Source organism: Dermacentor albipictus, unplaced genomic scaffold, assembly GCF_038994185.2.
Source record: "Dermacentor albipictus isolate Rhodes 1998 colony unplaced genomic scaffold, USDA_Dalb.pri_finalv2 scaffold_17, whole genome shotgun sequence".
Taxonomy (NCBI): Eukaryota; Metazoa; Arthropoda; class Arachnida; order Ixodida; family Ixodidae; genus Dermacentor; species Dermacentor albipictus.
The window spans coordinates 250,460-266,228 of NW_027225571.1; the positions used below are offsets into that span (position 1 = coordinate 250,460).

Genomic DNA, 15,769 nt, shown 5'->3' on the forward strand with positions numbered 1-15,769 from the left:
GAAGCAGTGTGACTCGATATGCATAGGCTATTAAACAGAAGAACTATTTGGGATGACTTGAAATTCTGGCATTGGAATGAAATGTCGATTAATCTATATATAAACTGATTATTCACTCTACTACACAACCTTCACCAGAAACATTCATAATCATTATCATATCTATGCCACATCATCCTGGCCAATATTCAAGCCTTCATGAGCTGCTTTTTTTACTGCCAATTATCTGCGGAAAAGAGGTGTCCGTATCAAGACCATATCATATAGTTATTACCCGCTTTTTGATAAATGATAAGGGAAAAACTTCACACTAAAAATGCATTGAGCTTGAGCAAGTTCTATGTTTGAAGCTGTTTCTTTTTTCCTGTGTCATCTTTGACCCACCTGGTTAGCTAAGAAGACAGAAAAGCTGCAGGAGAAAGGTGGGGGTGCTAAATTAGACATGCGCGCCAGGGGACCTTTTCACGGTCACTGGAAGAACTGCCTGTGGCCTCGGCATCTTCCTTGAGGGCCATGGCCATGTCCAAGAAACCTTGTCTCCACAGGCTGCATAAAGAAGGATAATTTTCTGAGCTAAGTCTTTTTCTTAAAAGAACACAGTTAAGTTGTATTTGTGGCTTTGCACCACAAGATGGCCACACGACTGGCAACTCGACACTTTACGTGTATTTGCAGGCTTATTCCTTAGAAAAACACTTATGTAGCACACAATGAGCAACAGAAAAGTATTCGGAGGCATTCATATTGATCTACAACTTTTCATTTGCACTTTTCATTTAATTAATTGAGATGTTTATTAACTAATTATAATTATGTAATTAGGGAGAATGCAAAAATAATTCGAGTATCTCCAACCGATGGCAAACACTACCTTCGTTGTGTCTAGTTACATCGCATTTACATATTTCTAAATTTTGGTGCACAATAGTTACGACACCCTGTACATCAAAAAACAATAGTACAATTTTCATAATCACCTCTTGCGTGTTATTGGTGGCTATGGCTGCTTCAAGTGATTCTTTCAGTAAGGTACAAGCAGTTTTGAAGTAAAATTGTTTTGCATCAGGGGCGTGTAATCTAGAAAATCGAGCAAAAGGTCAAGTTGTGTTCACTATTCAGATGTTTAACCAAGAAGTTGCCGGAAAAGAAAACAGGACACAACACCTAATAAACAATGCCAAATTTGAAAATCTCAACTGAACCAGAAAGCAGTTCTTGAAAATGCAGAAAAAAGCCACCAGCTTACGTCGAGTACACCCTTGCTGTGTACTTCAAGCGAAGTTGTTACCGCAATGCTTGGGCACAATACTAGACAGCTTTAGTATAGCGTACGCTATTCCATTGCGTACGCTAAAAAATAGCGGGTCGTCACTGCGCATGCGCTGACCGCTAAACGAAATAGCGGGTATAGCGGGCGTACGCAACGCAAACGAGTTAGCGTTAGCGTTTTTGCGGGGTTTGCGGAGTTTGCGGGAAACATGGCGGCGATCCCGGCTGCCCGCTTCGAATTGAATTTGGCGTTGCTTTTGTAAAATGCACTTCGTTCGTAGCAAATGACTGTGTAAACGGCTTTCGCTTAGTCTCAGGCCGCTTCGACGACAGAGTATTATGGATAACTTCGTGGTGTTTTCGAGATCTCTTCTCGTTTCGAACGAGTCGAAGCCTAACCAAAGAAACGTTCTAGATGTCAGCGCCACCTATCGCCACTGGCGCGAAATAGCCGCAACGACGAAATACGGCCTCAGAAATCTGAAGATATCGTCGGCCAACTAAAATTGTAGAAAACGTGCGCTGCTTAGCGTACGCTATTTTATAGCGTATAGCGTACGCTATAGTTGCGTACGCTAAACTAAAACTGTCTATTAACGTAACAATCAATAACTTAGAGTAGAATATTGACACCACTAAATAAACTGGCCTTTGAAGATTCTCGATCTGAAATCCCCAACTTGTTCTGGCGTTTAATCTGTCGAGCTCAGTCTGCATTCTCAAAAGCTGGCTCTCGGCCATTTCTCTAAACTCAACATCAGCTTTAGTATGAAGATAGGGTTAACCTGTAGATAAAGTGGATAATGCATGGCAAACATCATGAACACTCTTACATGTTAACCAGAGGGTTCACTCATGCAGCCATGAAATTATGTGATGCAGACACATGATATATTGAAGCTGGTCTTGTAAAGTGTTTCATGTTTCCGAAGCTTCTCCAGTTGTGAAAGCTGTCTCCACTAGCTAAACAAGCTATGAGAATAAAAAAAGAACTTCAACATGCTAACAATACGTTGGCCGTTTGCAAGTCACCAGCAGTCTTTCTGGGCTCCTAGGTTGCCTGGTGCAAATCCACTATGTCACCGTACTTGCGTTACCCAGTACCAGCCACATTAAAATGCAATGTGTTCAGAGCCCTTTCCCTCTGTTTTTATGCTTTGGAAACAGTTTACCATGTGTTCAGTTGGCGTCGAGAAAGGGGACAGAAAACGCTGTGCACCACTGATTTCTAATATGTGTTGCTGGATGCAGCACGCCGCACGGATGCAGGTGAAGCGAGTGGAAATGCGGTGTCATGCAGTCGCTTGTCCTGGAATAGGGCGTATATGGCGAACTAGCGCGTGTGATCAGATAATATTGCTGCCATAAAAAATTTTCTTTGTGGTTTTTCACATTTTAGGAAGTGTCTATACATGTCTGGTAAGCGTTTTATGACAATCTGAACCCGTATACGATAGTGTTCTCTTACATCAAGTTTTTTCTCATTTACCAGTGTTTTCATTGCACGCCACTTATGTTAGCGACACTGGACACTGCAATGGAAAAATTCTGGACACCTCGAAACACTGCTCTGGCCTGCTTGGGTAGTTTATGGCACATAAGGCAGGCATGTTAGGGGAAGAAATGCCACACACCCGTGAAGATGAAGTACTGCTGCAAAGTTGTGGAGCACCAACTTCCGGGACAAGGTTGGCTTCAATTGAGGGCGCTCGATGTGCTGTCCACCCCCTGTAGTAGAGATCAGTGGTGTGGACCCTTTTAGAGTGGCTTTCCTTTCTGGTCGGAACCTTGGCAAGAACTTCTACCTTACTTTTTTGAACCTGCGACATGTGCAGAGAAAGTCACATCACTGCGCATTGATTGTATGGCTTTATTTTTCTACACATTCTTGCTAGACATGCGAAACGTCACCATCCCTCTTACACAATGCAACAATAGAAGCATACACTGGAAAGCTACACTAAAATTTAAGTGTATGTGATACCGTATGAGCATACAGTATGCTTACTGTATGCTCTAGTCCTGTATCAAGTTAAAGTTAATTGTCAAGCGTTTATGGTGTAGTTCTACTTACTCTAAGTCATCAAACTGTACAATCAATGTTCCAAGTTTGCACATTGTTGGCTTTTGATTGCCTATGTGATCCGTTTCCTACTTACACATGCAGTTATCCCACTGCAATAAGGAAAAGGTGTTAGAAAAAGAAATGCCGTGATAATCTTGCACATTTACTGAGGGCAGGAGCAATGGCCAATAGCATGTGGTTGAGGCTACATAAATATGCAGTTTTCACACAGCTTAATTGTTCAGCAAGTAATAAAGAGCTACGCTGTGCGCCTCTGCATGACCGATAAGATCTGACTACTTGACACTGCACTAAGCCTGCTGCTTGGTACTGTTCGGCTATGCTTTTCTGATATACAGAGCTGTTTAGGTACCAGTAGTTTACTTTGCGATAAAATGGAACTTGGAACACTGGTGATTTGCACATAAATAATGCGACAACAAATATAACACAAGGATAGGAATATGGGTCTCTTAGAAAAAGAACATACACATTATGATTATAATGTGATGTGACGCCACAATGAAACAAAGCAACGCATAGAAGTGGACGGCACTTTCATGCCACCAAGGTTATCGGACAGACAGTACTTTAGAAGCGCCCGCAACAGTCAAGCAAGGCAAAGCCGCATTTCCTTGTGTTCAGCACAATGCATTGGCGGGCTAGTCGGTGCGAATCCATAAATACTGTTTAGCGCAGAACAACGGACACAACAAAGACGAACCCCCATCACAAGGTGCTACTCTCAATTGACATCACTTTATTGCATCAGTCCTTTATAGACAGTAGAAACTGGAAGAACATGCGCAGTGAGCACCGTATGCAGGAACCACCAACATCCGATTGCAAGAGCGCACTCATGCGACAGAATCCAAAAAACCATATTGAGCACTGTACAATGTTAAAGAAGGCACACTAATGCACTGTGACCCCAACGACTGTATAAAGAAAGCTTCCGATAACTCTCGGGCGGTGGTATCACAGCACTTTTTCAAAATCGTAGTATCACGAAACATGGCTTTGCACTTCCATATTTTACAATTTTGAGCCAAATGGCAACTTGTGCCGGTAAGTATGGATCGCTCATGTTTGCCATGGTTTCGGGATACTACGACATTGAAAGAGCCGTGATACCACCGCCCGAGAGTTATCGGAAGCTTTCTTCATACAGTCATTGGGGTCACAGTGCATCAGTCTGCCTTCTTTAACCTTGTACAGTGCTCAATATGTTTTTGGGAGATTCTGTCACATGAGTGCGCTCTTGTGATCGCAGGTTAGTGGTTCCTGCACATGTTGCTCACCGCACATCATCTAGAGTCTGCTGTCTATAAAGGAGTGACGCAATAAAGTGATGTTAGTTGAGAGTAGCGCCTTGTCCTGTCTCCTTTCTTGTGGCCGTTGCTATGCGCTAAACAAAGTAATTATGTATTCCTTGTGTGTGTGTGTTTGAAGACAGCTCCACACGCAGTAGCGATTCCAGTATTGCTGCCCAGTGGTTTAGCTCGCCGCGGTTTGAAGTGCCACCAAATATGAAGAGAGAAAGTTGCATTATAGTCTTGTTACAAACAAGAATATAACGTGAAGTGCATTCCGAGGCCACCAACAATCGAAAAAAATATTGCATTACATTCATGCAAATTGGTAAGCTGCATGACATGTTTAACATGATAAATTTTCATGACGCACCACTATGCAGGGTTTTATCGACAAAGTCAAATACATTTAGTGCAAACATCACACTATGGTGGTACACAATGGTGGTAATCTAATATTATAAAAGATGCCTTAATGTTACAACAAAAGTTCACATGACATAATAATAGCCCTGTAAATTTTAGCATGCAGGGGCACTACTTGGTTAAAACAATAGTGATGTAATGTATAGGTGTACAAGTATTACCCATGCATTTCTGCCATTGTGCAAATGGCAGAAATGAATGGGTAGTACTTGTATACATAGATATTACGTCACTATTGTTTAACCAAATGGTTAAACTATGCCTCATACAAGATTGGAACTAAAGCATAAATTATATATAGTAACCCTAACAGTAACACCTCATTTGAACTTCACAGTGAGTAGACATCTGTTGATGCCAGCCTCCTCCAAATATAAACCGTGCTGCATGCTTTACAGAGAAACTATAGTGGTATCACTTAACTCTGAGGCTATTCAGGATTACAGCATTGTAGAAGACATCTACAAATGTCCCATTTCATGTATAACAGCCTGAATTGCTTGCACATCTTAGTAAGTGCAAATTAAGATTACTTCTCCTTGTTTAGCATTTTTGCCTGCTAGACCACAATCCAATGGCATCAATATATTAACATAATACCTCAAAGAACCTAATTTGTCTTATAGATTAACACCTTCGAATACTGCGACAGCTGCACTCTGTCATATACGTTGCAATCGTAAAGGAGTGCTTGTTCACCAGCACTCCAATGTCACTAACAGTGATCACTTACACAGGTAAGTAGATGGTCATGATTCAGGTAGGAAATAGCTAAGAGAAAAAAAATCCGCTCACCTTGAGAGCTACAACACTGCGATAACTTGAGAGAGATGAACCCATTGCAGGCAGCAGACCTCTTCTCAGCTCCAGCAGAACAAAAGCAACTTGCTTTTTCAGTAAAAGAAAATGAATAATTAGTAATAATAGGTTACCTTGTTCCTGCTGAGTATGAATACAATACGACTTTCATGCATATCCACTCTCCGCTTTAGTAATACAACTGAATTATTCGTAAAATAGAGTCTATGATGATACCATTCGCTTCTCTTGTATGTCCAAATTATTTCGCACTGATAGACCGTTTACTGCTTGCTTACTCACACGAATGCCTTGACTGCCCAGACATCATTCGAAGCAACACATCTTGCTGCGTCGCAAGAAGTTGCACCAAGGAAACACAGCAGAGCAGCCAGCGCGAAGAATTTTTTTTTGTCACAATTAAAACGTGCACCCAAGCAAGAAAGTAACGATCACACGTAGTGAGCCACTGCTATTGCCTCGAACGTTTATTTCCGTATTCTAACAAGTTCTTGTATCGGATACAGTATGCTCTCAAGCCAATACAAGCGTCAATACAAGTGCGCGACTGAACGCCGTTTTATTCTACGCTTTTAACGCGAGTAAGCAAGAGGTTAGAAGTGCCACACGGAAATTGCGATCGAGCCCATCGCGCTACAACTGGAATCGACCCGAAAATATATAGTGATCCTTTTCCCGCATTCATGCGTCATTTTTGCCTTAAAGGGAAGCTGAAGAGTCTGTCGAATTCAATAAGACGCTCATATACGGATGCGGGAACCTTATAAACCATGTAGGTCAAATTTGGGGGTTTTTTTTCCAAATAGGAGCGACGTAATCGTCGGTTGAAATTGCGCTGTAGCTCCGCCCCCCGTCGAATGCCGCGCGCTGCTGCTGACGCTGACGATGTGAGCGGAGACCGGAAACGGCGGTGTTGTGACGTCAACTTTAGTGTTTTGCTCCTTCGCAGCCTGCGCGACCGTGCCTGACCGTGCTTGTTTCTGCGTGCGTGCCGTCGTAATCTGCTTCGATCGACCCTGCATTTCTTTGTTGGTGCGTCTGTGTGTATGTAGAGTGGTGGTCAACGTGCGCAGCATCAACTGATGTGGTGGGCCGATCATGCCGATTTCTGTGCAGCCTACGGTTGCACGAACACCAGCGGCCGCGACGATGTTGTCTTCCATTGCTTCCCACAAGACAAGACGCTTTTAAGGAAGTGGGAGGCTGCTGTAAAGCGAAAGAATTTCAAGCCCTCAAGAACAACACTGCTGTGCTCGAACCACTTCCGTGACGACGATTAGCACCAGAATTTCCACTAGCAGGCTTTCTAAACGCAGCGCGAAAAGATCGGAGCAACGAAAACAAAGACGGCACGAGTGCGGACTGACTGATGATAACTGGTGTTGGAAGGCCTTATGAATACACGAACTCGCCCAAACCTGGATTTTGATTTACTGCGAGCTCCTTCGTGTTAGCACGCTGAACGGAAGGTGCGTGTTTATCTCCCGCCCTTGACGCAGGTTTCGTCGCAAAGCGCCGCGAATTTTCTATTTGCACGTGTGTTGTAAAACAGCCTGCACGCAGCTACAATAACGCAGTGCAAATGTAGAGTTTGCATGTGCTGGAAAGCCGGCGCACGCCAGGACGCTACGCTCCCCCCGTCACTCGCGCACAGCGAGAAACCGACCGTCTCACGTAGCCGACGGAATTCGCCGCCTTTACGACTTCGGTTACGAGTAGTGTGCGGATGGCGCACATATGAAGGTCACTACACGTACTGCATGAACCGGGAAGCTTTTCCCGCGTTTGAACCGTCTTTGTAGGTTGCCGACAGCTTTGGACAGCGCACAAATGCCGACGATCGCATCCCCGCTTACGTTCCACGAGGAGGCATGCAGGAACACAACACTGCAGTTGTTTGACCGGAAACGAGCTCACTATATCGGCGAAAGATCGGCACGTAGACTGTTGAACACCCGTTGAGAGCAAGAAGGCTATCGCGTGTCCAAGCGCGTACGTGCACCCAAACACAGGACAACTTCTTCGACGCCGCAGCGTGCAGAATTCTGTACACGAAGTGAAAGACATTCAGCTCAAATATCCCCGTGAGATCACTAGATCTCTTTGCAAAAAACACTCACCAAAGAGCATTTCCAACACGAGGAGATCCCAAGACTTTCGTTCGCTTTCGTTCTCGTCGAAAGCACTGCTCGCACTAGCATCGTTTGCTTCTTCGAGAGGCCGGCTCTTTGCAATCGGCTCGTACATGTAGGGAGCAACGCCGAACTCTTCAGAAAAACGTAGTCTCTAAATTTTCTATTACCTCTTAATTTTCCATTACGGCACCAAACTACCTGGCACCGCGCTTCATGTGGAGCGGTAGCGGTCGGTCGCTAAAGTTGACGTCACGGGTCGCCCGACCAATCACAGGCGGAAACGAGACGCGCGAGCTGGGCGTGTCCGCTGCTGCACTTTCCGTCAAAATAAAATATATTTGCGCTTTCTTTCGCTCAATTTCGATACGATATTCGAATTCGGAGGGTCGAAAACCATTATGTACACATGTTCACTCATTTTTTCTGGAAAACCTTTCAGCTTCCCTTTAAGACGTTGCATAGTGGTCTTTTGAAACAATATTTCTGTTCGCGACACCGGCTTACCACACATCATTTTACCACCTACGTTATGCAAACCAAATAAGATTCAAATGGGCATACCTCATGAGCAAGTTACGAGCGCGCGTAGACTGTTGAACACCCGTTCAGAGCAAGAAGGCTATCGCGTGTCCAAGCGCGTACGTGCACCCAAACACAGGACAACGTCTTCGACGCCGCAGCGTGCAGAGTTCTGTACACGAAGTGAAAGACATTCAGCTCAAATATCCCCGTGCGATGACTGCAAATGATGAGCGCACAACCGTGCACCGCACAACGACAAATTCGGAACTTTGTCAATTCGAACGTGCCGAGACCCAAGCAGCGTAACCATCCATCGTTTCTGTTCGTCGCTCCCGATGCGTCAATCTCTCTTCCTTGGGGTATTGCTTCACTCTTGAGTACAAATCAAGATATCTGTACGGAAAATTAACAACTTTTGCAACACGACACGATAAATGGCGCCTGACTACACATGTGCAGCTTCATCTAGCACTCCGAAGGGAAGCGAAGCGCACGCTGCCCCCTGGTGCCGCACACTGTGAGCGCGAACAACAGAACAGAATCGGTTTCGCTTTCTCATTTGTGCTCTAGTTACTGGAATTGCATAATAAGTGCTTGACAAATAATTGAATTCTAAAAGCGGACAGCGCTTTCTCTCCCATAAGTTAGTGCGTTTTGTACAAAGGGAGAGAGAATGCAAGAAGCAGAAAGGCAGCGAGGTCAACCAAACCATTCGCTACTAAGGATAGCAAACCCCTGTGCTGCAATAAAGTCACTGATGCGTCAATAAGCTCCAGTATAGTGATAATTTGGGCTGGTTGTTGCATGTAATGAACAGGTAAATAATGAGTTGTGTCATAACATTTACCCGTGGATAAAGCACATGGAACTAATGTTGCATTCTGGGTCAAAAATAAAGCTTGAATCGTTACATCTCGGCACTGGGCATTCTTTCTTTCTTTCAGTCTTTTTGACAGTACACGCAGTACAAGCACAGTACCAGGTCTTTCAACTGCAGTCACCTTCCAGTAGTTTGCACACATGTGGGTGCATGTTCGCGTTCTCCATTCTGCCGTACAAGAACGAGCGTGCTTACCGGTCTTGTGTCAAGATGAAGCGCCAAATGTTTGCGATTACATCTTACAGCAAGAATTAACACATGAAGAGTGAATGTTATGCGTAATGGAGTTGTCTCAATGAATGGGCAGTTATTGACAGAGACTAGATATGTTGTGTATATTATGGGAATGAGTTAAACCAACTACATTGCAGTTCAGGAAAGCCCGTTCACTCTTGTGTTAATTGCTTCCCGCATTCGAAAATTTCATCCGACCGTTGTACTTGGATCTATAGGCCGCAGTTCCCTTCGAGACCATTTGTTGCTAAATGTAAACGCAGTTACGGTCATCATACCACTCCCTGCGTTTCGTTACTGATTTATAGTGCGCACAATGTTTGGCGTAGAGCACCGATGTCATTCCCAGTGTACCAGCACCTGAGTGCCACAAGTTTGTTTACATATGCACGTATGCCCAGGGCTGTACATTCACTTTAACATATATGCTGTATTATTAACTACAAAGCGCTTAATTTGATAACATTGCAAGAACACTTATATACTTGCGCATATTATCAACGTTACAAGGCCCGTATGCGCGGCAAACTGCGACCGGAATAGAAGATGCGTGTATATCTGTATACAATATGTTATTGCAGCTTTTAGTAGAAGGCTAGCTCTCACATTTTGTATGCATCTTCATAATGCGTACAGTTTGAGCGTTAAATAAAATATTGTTAGCTGAAACTGAGAAAGAGCGCTCATTCAGACAGCTTAAATTTTCTAACAAAAATACGGAGGTTCGCATAACTAAAATACGGAATTCTGTCTGTTTCGTGCAAAACAGTGTATAGACGCTATATGATTACAGTGAAATGTCCGTAAACGTTAAAACGGAGAGCACTTTCCGTAAATTAACGGGAGCTTTTGCCATATTTTTGAAATATGACATACTTTCCGTATTTTTACCTGCAATTGTCCGTATAACGACGTAAATCCTCCGTATAATGACGGAATTTTTTTTACAGTGCTATAGCTCCTCCAGCACGACCGCTCGGATAGTCTAGCGCAGGTCGTCGGTGGCGATTGACTGAACTCCGGCGTAATTTGTCGAGTTCGTGCGGCGGTTGAATTGCCGGTTCCACATTTCCAGTGTGTTGATGCTAGTGGCCTCGCGAAGAAACTCGTCGACGGTCTTCGGTGGGCTTCGTACCATTCCAGCTAAAAGTTTCTCCTTTACACCACGCATCAGTAGGCGGACATTCTTCTCCTCGGACATTCCCGGGTAGGCGTGGCGGAATAGGCGGCTCATTTCTGTAAAGATCGCGGTGGTCTCATTAGGCAGCTGCACTCGGGTTTCTAGTAGTGCTTGGGCTCGTTCTCGGCGTACGACGCTTGTGAATGTCTGCAGGAAGCCGCTTCGCAACAGATCCCATGTCGTTAAGGCGGATTCTCGGTTCTCGAACCATGTTCTGGCGGCGTCTTCCAATGCGAAAAAGACATGTCGAAGTTTGTCGTCGCAGTTCCAGCTGTTAAAAGCAGCGACCCTCTCGTATGTCTCACGCCAGGTTTCCGGGTCCTCGAATGTTGAACCGCGGAACGTCGGAGGCTCCCTGGGCTGCTGCAGCACGATGGCGGACGCTGGGGCTGCCACTGGGGCTGGCTGGGCGACGATCTTCCTGGTCGTCTCAGGCAAAAGTCCGTGCTCCAGGGGCAGTCCTTGCAGCCTGCGGCTACCTCGCTGGTTCTTGGTGACGTTGGTATTGTCTTCCGCATGCGGGCTTAGGTCGCGTCTTTGTGGGGGCGTCCGGTTCATGAACGCAAAGCACCTCCACCAGATGTCACGTGGTGGTGACCTTGAAGAACACAGTAGCAAATACTGGGAAAGAAAGCTAACTTTTATTGAGCGAACCCGTGCCCACAAAAACAGGCTACACTTACAGCTCAACGATAGCGGCGAATACAGTCGGCGATCGTCGAAAATTGCTGAACGGGTCAAGCGCGTCGGCCTTTATACAACAGTCGTCCAATGTTCCAGACAGATCGCTGGGACCCGCGTGCCTTCCACAAAGTTCTACGCCATTCGCGTCGCGCATGCATGCATGCAATCAGATTACACAAGGTTCGGCGACAACACAGAGGATAGACGCATCGATAACATTCTAGAAACTTCCGATCCATCTAAACACATCCTGCGCTGAGCGATAACATTTCCTAGACCGAAAGACCGAAAAACCGCTCACCCGTAATAGACAAACGAGTTCACGTGTCAATTCCCCCCTGTCAAAAGGCATCGTCCCGATGGTACACATAACGGGAGGGGAAACAACAACAAAAGAAAAGGACACTTGTTAAACAAATAATAATATTTGGGGTTTTACGTGCCAAAACCACTTTCTGATTATGAGGCACGCCGTAGTGGAGGACTCCGGAAATTTTGTCCACCTGGGGTTCTTTAACGTGCACGTAAATCTAAGCACACGGGTGTTTTCGCATTTCGCCCCCATCGAAATGCGGCCGCCGTGGCCGGGATTCGATCCCGCGACCTCGTGCTCAGCAGCCCAATTGTTAAAGAAAGGAACAAAACATCAAAAAAACAAAGTCTCAGGTGACACAGTCCAAAAAAGTCCAAAGTTCAGCTATGCGACGCCCCCAAAGTTCATTAGCGCTAGTGGAACGGCTTAAGTCGCACAACACGAACTACTTCAGGTCGTGAGCGGCGCCGCTGCGATAGCGCAATGCCGTCTGGCACGACCTCATAGTCCACTGCGCCAAAGCGTCGGATTATTTTGTGTGGTCCGAAATAGCGGTGTAAAAGCTTCTCGCTCAGTCCTCGTCGGCGTATAGGGGTCAAAACCAAACACGGTCGCAGGGCTGGTACTCGACGTAGCGTCGTCGAAGGTTGTAGTGTCGGCTGTCGGTCCTCTGCAGGTTCTTGATCCGCAGGCGGGCGAGTTGTTGGGCTTCTTCGGCGCGCCGGAGATAGGTGGCGACGTCAAGATTCTCTTCGTCGCAGACGTGCGGCAGCATAGCGTCGAGTAGTCTTAGGATTCCTGCTGTAAACCAGCTTGAACGGCGTGATGTGCGCTGTTTCTTGCAACGCCGTGTTGTAAGCGAAGGTTACGTACGGCAGGACGGCATCCCAGGTCTAGTGCTCGACGTCGACGTACATTGCTAGCATGTCGGCAAGGGTCTTGTTCAGGCGCTCCGTGAGACCATTCGTATGCGGGTGGTAGGCAGTTGTTCTCCTGTGGCTTGTCTGGCTGCATTGCAGAATGGCTTGGGTGAGCTCTGCTGTAAAGGCTGTTCCTCTGTCGGTGATGAGGACTTCAGGGGCACCATGTCGCAGCAGGATGTTTTCGACAAAGAATTTAGCCACTTCGGCTGCGCTACCTTTCGGCAGTGCTTTAGTTTCAGCGAAGCGGGTGAGGTAGTCCGGCGCCACGATGATCCACTTATTTCCGGTTGTTGACGTCGGAAAGGGTCTCAGCAAGTTAATCCAGATCTGCTGGAATGGTCAGCGAGGAGTTTCGATCGGCTATAGTAATCCTGCTGGCCTTGTCTGTGGTGTCTTGCGTCGCCGACAGTCTCGAAATGTCTCGACATAACGAGCGACATCGGTGGTTAGGCGCGGCCAGTAATACCTTTCTTGTATCCTCTATGGCGTCCGAGAGAATAGAGAGTTTTAGCCCTGCGGGTTTACGGCCAGCGGAGCGGAGCGGTCTCCACCGTTGCGCCAGCGGAGCGGCTCGCGAAAAAAGAATTTTAGCCCAGCGGATCACCCGCTCGAGCGGGGTAAAGAGCGGGGCGCTCTGCTGCCCCACCTAGTGGTTCGAATAGGAGTTACTGAGAAATGAAATTGAATTACGCTTGCTTTTATTATGCAAGAAATGTTGAATAAAGATATATTACATGTTCTCAGTGCATTATTTGTTAATAATGTACTGAGTACTAATGTAGGGGTCAGCGCGGCAGTCGCCGTCTTCGATGCAGAACTGCCGGCGTTCATGTTCGCGGCTGCCGTCTTGCATTTCCCATACACGCCCGCGCGCCCTTACGCACGCTCGCGCGCTCCGCTGGGGAGTGCTTTCCAGCGGGCGTAAACGCTGCTCCGTAAAACCGCTGGCCGCCTCAGCGTGGTGCGCATGCGCAGTCGCGTCTCCGCTCGCCCGCTCCGCTCCGCTCCGCTGGCCGTAAACCCGCTGGGCTAAAACTCTCTAATGCGAGGTGCGCAGGGGTCGGATCGGCATGTAGGGCGTGCAGTACTTCTGGACGCAGCGGCGACGGGACAAGGTGACTGGCGCGGACTGGTGAGAAGTTCTTCACGAGTAGGTTGTTTTGAAGAGTGATCAAAGACAATCCGCGCTTAAATGCCCTAGAGACAACGTCGGTGTTCCCTTCCCAATACTCGAAGAGGCCTTTTAGCTCCGGGTCTGCTCGCTGCTGTTTAGTGAAGTCTTCCGCGCTTATTATTCCGAGGAAGGCGTCGTCGTCCTCGTCGTTTTGCGGTGGAGGATCGATTGGGGCGCGTGATACGCAGTCGGCGTAAGAGTTTTCGTCCGGACTTGTAGATACCATGACGTCATATTCTTGCCATATGAGGCTCCACCGCGCCAACCGTCCTGAAGGGTCTTTTAAGCTAGCTATCCAACACAACGCGTGATGGTCGCTGACGACTTTGAATGGCCTGCCATATCGGTAAGGACGGAATTTTGCTGTAGCCCAAATGATGGTGAGGCATTCCTTTTCAGTCGTAGAATAATTGCCCTCCGCTTTTGACAGCGACCGGCTAGCATAAGATATAACCCGTTCAAGTCCGTCTTTCCCCTGGACTAGGACGGCACCGAAGCCGAGGCAACTGGCGTCAGTGTGGATTTCGGTATCGGCGTCTTCGTCTAAGTGTGCAAGTAGCGGCGGCGACTACATGCGTCGTTTGAGTTCTAGAAATGCGTCGGCCTGTGGCATTTCCCAGTTGAACTTGACATCACATTTGATTAGATGTGTTAGCGGCTCAGGGATGCGGGAAAAGTCCTTGACAAAGCGCCTGTAGTAGGCGCACATGCCAAGGAATCTACGCACTGCCTTCTTGTCAGTGGGCTGCGGGAACTTGGCGATGGCAGCTGTCTTCTGCGCGTCGGGGTAGACTCCAAATTTGCTGATGACGTGGCACAGGAACAGAAGCTCATCGCAGGTGAAGCGGCACTTTTCTGGCTTAAGAGTGAGCCCTGATGACCTCTAGTACTGTAGCAAGCCGCCTAAGGTGATCGCCGAAATTTTCGGTGAAATTGACGACGTCATCAAAACTAACAAGACAGGTCGGCCACTTCAACCCCTGCTAAAACAGTGTCCAGGACGCGCTGGAATGCTGCAGTCGCCGAGAACACTCCGAATGGCATCACCTTGAACTCGTAGAGGCCGTCTGGCGTGATGGGCGGTCTTTTCGCGATTTATCTCGTCGACTTCTGTTTGCCAGTAGCCAGACTTGAGATCCATCGACGAGAAATACTTAGCATTGCAGAGCCGATCCAATGCGTCGTGTGTGCGTGGAAGGGGGTATACGTCCTTCTTCGTGATCTTGTTCAGAAGACGATAATCGACGGAGAATTGTAGGGTTCCGTCTTTTCTTCACTAGGACTGCAGGAGATTCCGACGGACTTTTCGACGGCTGGGTGATCTGGTCGCGCAGCATTTCGTCGACTTGATACCTAACAGCTGCGCGTTGTCGCGTCGAAACTCGGTAAGGGCTCTGGCGGAGTGGTCGAGCGCACTCTCCTATAATGCGATGCTTTGCAACTGGTGTTTGTCGAATCCTCGATGACGTCAACAAGCTGCCTTTGTATCGTCGGAGAAGACTTCTGAGCTGCTGCTGCTTACTCACGGCGAGACCTGGATTTACGTCGAAGTCTGGTTCGGGAAATATGGTTCTCGGGGTAGGTGCGGCAGAATCCGAGAGGACAAACGCATTGCTGGTTTCCAGAAGTTCCTCAATGTACGCGATCGTCGTGCCCTTGTTGATGTGCTTGAACTCCTGGCTGAAGTTTGTCAGCAACACTCGTTTTTCTTGCGTGCAATCGAGCGATCCCTTTTGCGACACAAATTTAACGGTCTAGCAGTACGCGTTGGTCACCCCCGATGACGCCTTCTACGTCGGCAGGAGTTTTGGTGCCGACGGAAATCACAATAC

General features: G+C 47.0%; 1 long non-coding RNA gene across 1 annotated transcript in view; it reads right to left on the reverse strand.

Annotated features, from left to right (window-relative positions):
• Nucleotides 1–399: 399 nt before the first annotated feature.
• LOC139051990 (uncharacterized) overlaps nt 400–15,769 on the reverse strand; it is a 54,825-nt gene continuing 39,455 nt past the window's right edge. The window contains exons 2-3 of the long non-coding RNA XR_011509646.1: nt 2,904–3,089; nt 400–546 (exon numbers count right to left, since the gene is read on the reverse strand). This is a non-coding gene — a long non-coding RNA (uncharacterized lncRNA). The remainder of the gene's footprint in view (nt 547–2,903; nt 3,090–15,769) is intronic.